The sequence below is a fragment of the Triticum dicoccoides genome, chromosome 4B (genome assembly GCF_002162155.2).
Source record: "Triticum dicoccoides isolate Atlit2015 ecotype Zavitan chromosome 4B, WEW_v2.0, whole genome shotgun sequence".
NCBI lineage: Eukaryota > Viridiplantae > Streptophyta > Magnoliopsida > Poales > Poaceae > Triticum > Triticum dicoccoides.
Genome location: NC_041387.1, coordinates 575662416 through 575673344, shown reverse-complemented (window position 1 = coordinate 575673344; position 10929 = coordinate 575662416).

The following is a 10929-nucleotide window of genomic DNA, read 5'->3' as shown; positions in this document are numbered from 1 at the left end:
CAACAAACTGACCACTGCATGTCATGTTTGATAGTCTCAAGTCATTAAAAGCATACAAGCCCCACATCTCTTATTGGTTGATTCCTCTATTTATGTCAAAAAATAAGAAACAACGTGAGAGTTAATGCACCATGCCTATGTGTTTACTATTTGGTTTTCGTAAGATGACTTAATACTCACCTAGACGGAGGGAGTATTCAATTTGACAGCGGGCGGCGCAGTTCCCAATGCAGACGAGGGAGGGAGTAGCGGTTCCCGATATGTTGAACGGCCAATGCATCCTCCTTCAATTAATGCATAAGGGAAGTAATGCAAGGAGGTCCGGGAAAAGAGGCTGCACGATGTGAATGCAACGCAGTTTGCCCTCATTGCCCTCATATAAAGGCGCCCCTCCATTCCAATGCATCTACCACATCATACACACCTAAGCATTTGCCTAGGCACCTACACTAAGCGCAAAAGATCTCACTCCAGACCCATGGCGGTGATCCGCGTGAGCGGCCAGCGGCTGCGCCAGATGGTCCATGATGCCGGCCTGCGGCATGGCGCCGAGGATCGTCTCCAGACAATGTTGGAGACCGGCTGGTGGATGGCCGCCGTCGACGCCAACTAGGACTCTCAGTTGGACCAGATGATCGTTGCCACCAGCAACAAGTTCACCATCCTCAAGAAGCTCGCGGACGACATGGCCATACTCTTCCAGCCCGCGCGCCCGGGCTCCTCATTGCCTGCCACCCTAATCGGCCTCCATGGCCGGAGCCTCTTTCAAGCACTGGTGGCCCTGCGACTGCACGCCGACGCCATGAAGAATGTCCACCTAGAGGTTGCGCTCGCCGTGAGGTGCCTCGCCCTGCAAGAATTCGTCGACCTACACATCCACGTGTATGAGCAAATCGTGTACATAGGTATCTACAAGGCCAGTGAGGACGCTACGACGTTGGCCTTCCTCAACCGGCTGGAAGCCTTGGATGCCTTTGCTGAGAAGCACCTCGACCTCGCCACAAAAGCCACCGCTCCTTAGCCGCCGGTCGGTGGACCGATGCACTAAGTTGAGGAGGAGTAGGTCGTACGTTCATGGATCCATCTTTCTTCTTTCCTTCTGTAACCACCACTGCGATTGCATCATCGTGGCCTTAATTCTTATTGTGCTGTTGCATTCTCGTTCCAGTCAATACCTACATGTGTGATCCCTTTGCTTAATTATATGCATCACTGTAACTAGTACTCCATCCATCAATTTATAAGTTGTGCTTACCTTTTCCATCAACTTCGTGCAACGCACGGGCATCTTGCTAGAAACACTAGAATATGTCTATATAATCTGTATGTGATAGTCCATTTGAAATCTCAAAAAAGACAAATATTTAGGTAGGGAGGGAGTAATATATGAGGAGTATATCAAAACAATAGTGATTTCTTTCAAGTTTGTGAACAAATACTACTATTCTACTACTTTGGATCCGTCGCAACGCACGGGCACATTGCTAGTAAAAGGAAAAGGCCTGCCGCGTTCGTGTCGCACCCCCACACGCCCAGGAATCGAGAGTATTCCACGGCCCGTCCAGCACGACACATAGCTTAGTGAAGGTGTGTTGCCTAGCATTTTCACTTTCATGTGGGACCACCGTTGAGCAAACCTACACCCCGCCCGCCGCCGGGTTGGAAAACAGAAACGAGGGGAAGATCTAGCTGTAGCACGAAAGCCAAGAAATTTGGTGTCAGATGGGGCTCGTCGATAGAGTAGGAGCATTCATACTAGTACTACTCCTACTAGTACCAAGTTTGTACTCCTAACTACATTACTAGTACTACCACTATACAACTAGTAGGTACGTGCACGGCACAACATCGTAGGAACAAAAAACGGGAAGATCTTGTTTTGGGTGATTTATCTTTTTTTCAATCAACGTAGTATGAATAATATGATGTGGGGGGCACCCATGAAGCTTATGTGGCTTGGTTTCATGGCTACGAAAGGTTAGAGAAAAATAAATAGATAATGTGTTTAGAGTGCACTCCACTAAATAGATATACTTTGGATCCATTGCAATGGACCGGCACATCTATGTCTATACCCCCTATATAGTGTGTGAAAAAACTTTGAAAGTTGGTCGTTGGATGAAGCCAATCCGATGGTACAAAGATGGCAAATCCGAGCACTACTAGCCATTGGATATCATCCACCAGATTCTGCCACATGTATAATCTAGAAGACTCCATGGTTGAACTTAGGGGTTGTTTGGATTGTGACTATCTTTGCCATATATTGCCACATGATTTTTGCCACACTTGCCTTAGTTGAGTTGCTCAAATTGTTAGCCACACTTTGGCTTGCCTAAGGGAATCTTGCCACACTTTTTATGTCAATGACATGTGGGGCTCACTGCTCATAAAAAAATCCTTGCCTTAGGTGTGGCTAGAACCAAACACCTACCTAACTTGGTCAAACTTGCCTAAGGTTAGGTGTGGCAAAGTGTGGCAAGGTGTGGCTAGGAACCAAACAGCCTCTAATTCATGACTAACTTTGCCACAACTAAGCTTAGCAAGGTTATTAGTTCTTCAAAATGAGAGCCACAAGTTGGCAAGCCTAAGGGAATCTTGCCACATTTTTTGGGTGTATGTCATGTGGGGCCTTAGTGTGGCTTGCCTAAGGTGTGGCTTGAATCAAACACTCACCTAAGTTAATCAAACTTGCCTAACCTTACATTCCACCAGATTTTGCCACATGTTAGAATCCAGAAAACTCCACATGTAGAAGCATAATGCACAAACCACCAGAATCTCATGCGTGCAATGCACATGTACCTTACTAGTACTAGTTGGTAGTAGTAAGAAACAAATTCCAGTTTTGGCACGAGCTCGTACCGCGGGAGCACCACAAGGCCTGCCACAGGAGTTACATTTCCCTCTCGGGGCCCACGGGACCGAACTTCAGTGGCTTAGTGCCCGGCCTATGAGTCAATGACATGCGGACCTTAAATTCGGCCAGCCCACCTGTCAGCGAAGGAAAGGCAGGGCAAGGCAGTGATAGCCACATCAGAGGATCCATGTCCATGTCGGGGGACGTCGTACCGTGGGTTGGAGCAGCATCGTGGGAATCGTGTGTGGGTGTGGTAGTGGTAGAAACAAGAAACATGATGGTCGCCGTGGTTCAACTTCCATGGACAAGCTGCCATGTCTGCTGACACATGTATATCAAAACTAGAGTGTTTCTATTTCAAGCACATGAACAAGTATTATTCTACTACTTTGGATCCATTGCAACGCACGGGCCAGCACATTGGTAGTAGTAGTGTCCATCTCTATCTCTAGAGGCCTTCCCTCGTTCATCCTTTTCTCTCACAAGATAAACTACTCATACAAATGCATCTTGATGTTCCGTGGAACGCACGAGGATGTTTCCTTGGGGGTCTCTCCAGCGCGGCGTCGCCGTAGTTGCAAGTTGACGCTCCTTGAGATGCCGACGTTGAGGGGCACTCGGATTTCCTCCGATGAGCAGGTAAGATGAGTTTGATCACGTAGTAAATGCATTCTAAAGACTACTTCCGTGTCCATTTCCAAATTCTCCCCCCGCCCCACTGTTTCACAGGTTAGGCTCAGTGCGAGTGGAGATTGGCTTGCATATGTACGGGAGGGTACCAACATCAATTTGCACAACATTTACAATGGTGACACTGTTCCCATAGAACCTTTGTCCAGCATTGGGATCAGCCATGCAACGGGCCACTGCATGAATTGGTATGATGGAACCACGGTGAGATTGAATAAGATAGCACGAACCTTGCACATGGCGGTCAAAGGCGGACCATGCTGTCTGCGGCCGATTTGTTGCCGTACGAGTAGGAAGACACTGTGCTCCTTTATAAACGCATCTTCGCGGTGACAAACCAGGGGACTTATTTTGTATGGGACACATCCTACGATATACTCCCTCTCTCCCAGTTTATTTGTTTTGAATCTTTTCATTTTATAAGTTTCAAATTCAAATTTAGAGCTCCCCATCACATGTTGAGATTACAATGTCCATTAAATCGTTGCGTGCATGTATAGTAAAGAAACAAATCTCGAGTTTGGCACGAGTTCGTGCTGCGGGGAGCACCACAAGCCCTGGCGCAGGAGTTACAGTTCCCTCTCAGGGCTGTCGGGACTGAGCTTCAGCGCCTTTGAGTCAATAACATGTGGACCCGATAGGTGACTAATCCACATGTAATGCTCCCGAAGGCAGAGGGGCAATGGGGCCAAGAGGGGTGAGCCGCAGGTCGGGGGACGTGTGGTGTCATGGGTTCGAGCGGCGTCATGGGAATCGCGTGTGGTTGTGGTAGAAACTTGATGCTCGCCACATTTTAGGTGGCCCACATGTCATGCACACAAAGGCAGAGGGGCGGTGCGTCCGAGAGGGGTTAGGCGCACGTCGGGGGGCGTGATGTCGTGGCTTGGAGAGGCGTCGTGGGAATCGCGAGACGAATCGTGATGGTCGCCATAGTTAAACTTCCATGGACAAGTTGTCATGTCTACAGACACATGCACTCCATACTGATCACTCGAAGGAGTAGCAGAGAAAGCTATATATGCAGATAAATAGTTCCTTATAGTCAAGCGGACCCACGCTACTACTCTGTTCCAAAGACATGCACACCATCGAAATAGTCCATCTATATCAATATACACCGAGAGGGAATATATATTTTTACAAGAGAGGAAATAGTTCATCCATCCATAATGCCCTCCTGCTGGTGCAGCCTTTTCTTCTTCTTCTTCTTCTTCTTCTTCTTCTTCTTCTTCTTCTTCTTCTTCTTCTTCTTGTTCTCATTCTCCGTGAGAGACGGCTTCGCAACAAGCTCTTTGGACCTTGCAGCTATCTCGAAACTCACACAGGCGTCGAGGGCAGCATATTTTATCCGCTCGTACATCAAGGGATAATTCTCTCATCCAGACGACCTTAATGCCAACGTCTCGTCACCCTTCTGAAGATTTGTACCGAGCACAAATTTTGCTACGTCGAATAGGGATGGTGTCTGTTTATCACAATCTTCTACAGGAATTTTGATTCTGGTTTGTAGGTCAGTGATGCTTTTCAAATCAAGGTTGTACGGCTCCAGCTTCTGTTTGTCCCCTTCGATGGCTGCCCCACAGAAGTATACGTCCTCCCGAGACAAGAAATCGTGAAGCTCACCTGGTATGGAGGGCGAGTGTATGATGTGGTACACCAAAACATCATCTTCGAGGCATAGCTGAAGGACGGCGGCGCGCTGGATCTTCCCAGGGGCACGCTCCATGTACTCTACGTCCAGACTGATGACCCTCGTCTCTACCTTTTCGAGGGAGTTGGATACATTGTTGATTCACTGCCGAACAACCCTTGGGTGGACGGTGACGGTGACAACTATGCGCATCGATCCTTCGACGAGGACATGTTGGACGCTAAAAACTTGCATCTCGATCTCTTTCGCCATTTGGAACCGCTGGAACGGAGGGCTATGGTTTGGAGAATTAGGATTAGATGGGTAGTCTAACTAAAGTAGTAGATGATTATTTAAAGAGGTTTAAACAATGTGAACGCAGTGGGGTTTGGATGCAAATGAAGACGAAGGGGAGGTGAAGAAGCCGAGGAGAATCGGTTCCCGATGGAGAAGTAAATGGGAGAAGTGGCGTGCAGGCAGTTGATTAGACGGCTAGGTAGACTAAATGAAAAGGCTATGTGGGTAGACTGATGAGTCGTACCTGTTCGTGTATGTGCCCATCCTTCCTGATAGGCGGGACCTATGCAAACAGATAAAAAAATGTGTCGTAGCTTCTTTTTTTTGAGCGCGTGAGTGGGACACAACATTCTCTGGTTAAGGAATACTCTCTCCGTTTAGGTGAGTATAAGTCACCTTATGAAAATCAGGTTTTCCCAAAACCTTTAGGCCTGGAGCATTAACTTCCTACTCGATCCCCTCCCAGACTCATTAGCCAGCGTTCTCTTCCTCTGCTGTCGCGTTCTACCTTTCCATTTTTCCTCTTCTCAAGTGTGGAACGATCTGCATGCCGTCCTTGATGCACTAGAACGACCACTGCATGCATCGCTGCAGGGCGTTGATTGGGCATGCACGAGAATTTGGTTCTGCTCGCAATATGGATGATATCTGAACGATGAAGTGAATGGGCATGCTAGCACGGGAGACCTATTTCCGCTATACAATACTGGAGTACTCATGTTCCTACTACTACTACTACTAGTAGTACAACTGTGGTACACTTGATGGTCAAAATACTATTCATCCGGTCCTCACAGTGAAGTGACAACACCCTGCGCCTGACACTAGTCCAGGCGGCGTGTTCGGGTTACCAAAGTCAGCCTCACCCTGTGCACTGTGCAGTCTGTCACTGCCGCTGTACAACACATTGGCGCCTCGCCTCGTCTCCCTCTCCGCTCCCATAGCACCACTCCATCTCCATCTCCTTCTCCGTCTCCGTCTCCATCTCACTGTGCCCCATGTACCGTCGCCTCACTCGCCTCCCCCACTACCACTATTCCCTCGCTAGCCACTCCAGCACCGACAACCTTCTCCCCCGTAAATCAAGCCCCCCAAAACCCCCACCTTTCAAACTCCACCATGGCCGAACGTGAACCGCACAGCATCCATATGAGCCACGATTGGAGCAATCTCCCCAGTGACATCCTCGACCTCTGTTGTTCGTGTATGGATATGTTGAGCACCCTGCGGCTGGCTGCATGCTCGAGGGACATGCACACGACCATCATCGAAGTGAGGCCTAAGCTTTTTAAGACACCCTGCTTGCTGCTATCTGGTCTTGCAAGATTGGCTCACCTTGATACAGAGGCGTACATGATGCCCCTCGACTTCAATCCAATCTCCATTAGCCGAAACTTCTTTGCAGGTATGTAGTGGGTCGCCGTACATCATTTCCCTCGACATCGATCCGATCACCATCGCCCAAAACTTCTTGGCAGGTATGTACTGGGTCGGCATGAACTCCCACTGGATGGTTGCCTTCAGAGAAGACGATAAAAAGTTGGTGCTCGTGAACTTCCAGACCTCCCATTAGATTATCCTTCCTCCGTTGGATTATATAGAGTATTACCATCGCGGTCCAAGTCATCTAGATTACCACGTCAGTTGGACGGACCTTGTTTTGCAGAAGATTGTAATCTGCCAAGTGCCCACACGACATGCGAATTACGCAGACTTCAAGCTAATTGCCTTGTTCGACCGATACTCGCCTATCTTTGCGCCGGTGCCTTCTTTAGCTAGAGAGAACCCAGCTCGCAGTGGATCATCGTCAAAGCTGATACACACTTCTGTGATGCTATTGAACACAATGGCATCATCTACGCGATCGACAAAGCAGATGGCACCATGTATTGCTGGGACGGCGCGTGTAAGTTGTTTCCGTCTCATGTTAATGATGACGCCATGACACTGTTTGAACTTTTTGTGATGATTGGCATATCCCTGTTTGAGCAGAATTTGAGTAAAACTATGGCAATGTATTAGAGACGCCGTAAATCAGCTATATTTGGAATGAGTTAATTCATGCAATTGTGACCATGTCATTATAGCCAATTTGTACCCTGAATAATCAAACGGTTAGGAATATATGGATATTATCCTTATTTTATAGTAATCTATATGCTACTACTAAATATGAGTGTGTATCAATGGCCATGTTAGTTTTCCTCATTTTCATGATGTAGAAACATGCACCACACTGTTGGTTTCATCTAACCATACATTAGGGAAGTAAATGTGCATATGGAGAACTCTATATTTGGAAGTAGTGAAATCCTGCAATGCTTACCATGTGTACATACCTATATTCGCCCTTTAGCAATCAATGGCTAGAATAATATCCTCACAAATTTTTTTCCCACAGAACACAAGTATATAACAATGCATGGTCTGTTAGTTACCTTGAAGAATTTGTTTGTGAGGACAGAACATGATTACATAACATGCATGACATGGTACATGGTAGTTTCCTGTGAAGAATCGATTGCGAGATAACATGAGTATAACCATGCATGGCACTTCTATATTTTCGAACCCAGTATACATTTCCCTGTATTTTCCTCCCAGTTCCAACAGGGACATATCAATGTTGTTTCTTGCATTATCCTACTCATACTCTGAACAATGCTGATCTTACATTAACAATGCCTGTCCTTTTTGATATGATGCAGTGTCCCTACAGTTACTGCCCTTTGTAATCACACCACCTTTGCCAAAAATAGGGAAGCACAACTAGTTCCTCGCTCGATCAGACGACGGCAAAAGACTGATGATCATTCGGACACATGAGCCAGAAAATTTATATTGCAAAAACCCCACTGTATACAAGCACCGTGAAATACGTGAGTATCCGGACAGTGGCTGTTACGTCTATGAGCAGGATAATAGCTTGTTGGGGCCATCGGGATTTTTTAGTTGGAGGCGGGTAAACAGCCTTGGTTCACACTCTTTGTTTCTCGAACTCAATTATCCGATTAACCAGGAGATCACCGTTGGCAAGGACCTTGATGGCAGAGAGGCTCTATTTGCTATGGAAAACTGTGTCTACACGGTGAGCCCTAGGAGTTTGGGAGCAAACTCCCCTGATTGTCAATGATACAGCCTGCAGCCAAAAGAAGGTGAGAATGACAAAGGCATCTGGATTAACTCTGATCCTTGGATGTCTCAATTACGACAGGCAGTGATGTGGTTCAAGCCTTCAGGTTGATAGGTAATTGGGCTGTTGCATCGAAAGGGTGGAGTACTAGTGTCTCCGGATCACTGGTCGCTGAAGCGGGGCTGCAAATTATGATGGTGTTGGATCATCTCTTCGAATGACTTTGTTGTCTTTACTGCTGGTTCTGGATGGGTAGTTCTTTCTTTTGTTATGCATATTCCTTGTCATTTGGTCATCCTCGTTTATGTCACTCTTACTATGTAATAGTTTTTTTACCTTGAAGACTGCAGGGCTTACACCCCACAGCATTTTATTAATAAAGAACAAAGTAACAAAGTTCCTCAAGAGGGGGAACAAAAGAAGGAGAAAAACTATACAACACTCTAGGAAAGAAACAAAACTACAAAGTAAGAAAGATAAAAGTTACAAAGGGTGTGGATCTTCAAGGAGGCAGAAAATCAATCCATTTGAGTAGATCATCCTTGTATTTGGCCTTGATCCTGTGTGAGAGCAGAGTAATATCATGAATAAACCCATTTCTCCACTGCCTAAAAGTTGGATGGACATGTCTGAAAGCCTTGTCATTTCGCACTTTCCAGATATTCCACCAAGCAAGAAAAACCACCTCTGCAAAAAATGGTTTATCAAATTCCTTTCTTGCATGTAAGGCAATTTGCACCATATCATTGTTATTCAACCAGGACACTTGCAGATAATTCCAGATCCTCATACTGAAGTTGCACTGGAAGAATAGGTGGTTCCTATCCTCAAGTACTCCAGTTGGGCAGAGGACACAACTAGGTGCTTCTGTTTAGAATGTTATTCTCGTCAGGATCACGAGAGTCTGAGCGCTGCAGATGGATGCGTTTTGGTGGTGTAGCAAGACTTCTTATGAACTATCATGTTTTGCTGTTTATGTCAGTAGTAGTCACTAGTCAGTGTTTGAATGTTGTATATCGTTGTTTCGAACTATTTATTGTCTTGAACTACTGGCGGGCTAAATGAGGGCATCACCATTCTCCAATGTTTTGAGCTCAGTGTCTTTTCTATGATGTACACTTGTTTGGGCCAGTGAGGTGTTGTTGAATATGGGCCGAGTAGTAACGCAATGCCAAACAGGTCAATTATGACTCTCGGGCCGGGCTCTCAAAAGATCCTGAGAAAAAAAGGTAGGGCTCCCCAAAAAAGAAAGAATAAGGACTCTTAGGCTGACATGTGGGCGCCACCGGTGTTTTCGTGCGCTTGCGCGCCGAGAGCATATTGGCGCGTGCTCGAAATTCATACTACCTTTTCATCCCCAGTCTCCCGCCCCTCCCTCACCTCTGGAATCTCGATTCCTACTCCAATTCCCCCAAATCTCCCTCCTGTACTCCCTGTACTCAAGAGCCTATCATGTCGCCGGTCAACGCGGATCTCCGAGCCGGAGATCCTGAGGTCCGTCCTGCCTTCGGTCGCTGCGTGCTGTCGCTCAACAATGGCATGGCGGCGCTTGACGACCAGTTTGCCGGCAAAGTGCTGATGGTAACCATCAATGGCGACCGGCCTCCCATCTCGCCGGACAACCTTGTCAAAGCTCTTGGCATTGCGCACGGCATCCAAATAAGTGACTTGCTCGTCGAAGTCTATCCGCCACCGGCTGATTTCTTCGTCAGGTTCCGGACAACTTTCGACTGCAGTCGTGTGTTTGAATCTTCCCGGCGTTTGTTCTGCGATGGCGCGCTGGTGAGCTTTGATCGGTGGCACCCAGGATGGGGCTCGGTGCCCTTTGAGCTTGAGTTTTTAACAAAGCTTACCTTCCACGGCATGCCTTGACGTGCTTGGAACAGCGAGTCCATGAACGAGCTTATCAACGACCTTGGAGGTGAGCTCGTAAGTATGTTTGTTCCTCCAGACAGCTGGGCTCTGACGGTTATGGCATGGATGAAGAAGCCGTCCACCATACCGAAGGTGATTGGTGTTGAGATACCGGTGGAGGAACCGGGATTGTACTATTCTTTGCCACCAAGGCCGCCACGGACCACGTTAGGGATGTACCTGTATCGAGTGTTCGTGCATGTCGAAGAAGTGGTCAATCCATCAATCGAAGTCCTGCCGCCGCCGCTGGTGCCAGGGTCCGTCCACGACGTCCATTACAGGAGTCAACGTCATACTTTCCTCGTGTTTCTTGGAACGATGGATGGCACAGGGCCTACTCCATCACGCGGCGGAGGCCACTGCTTCTTTGGGAGAAGAGGCAGGGCTGGCTGCCTGGATGTGCTC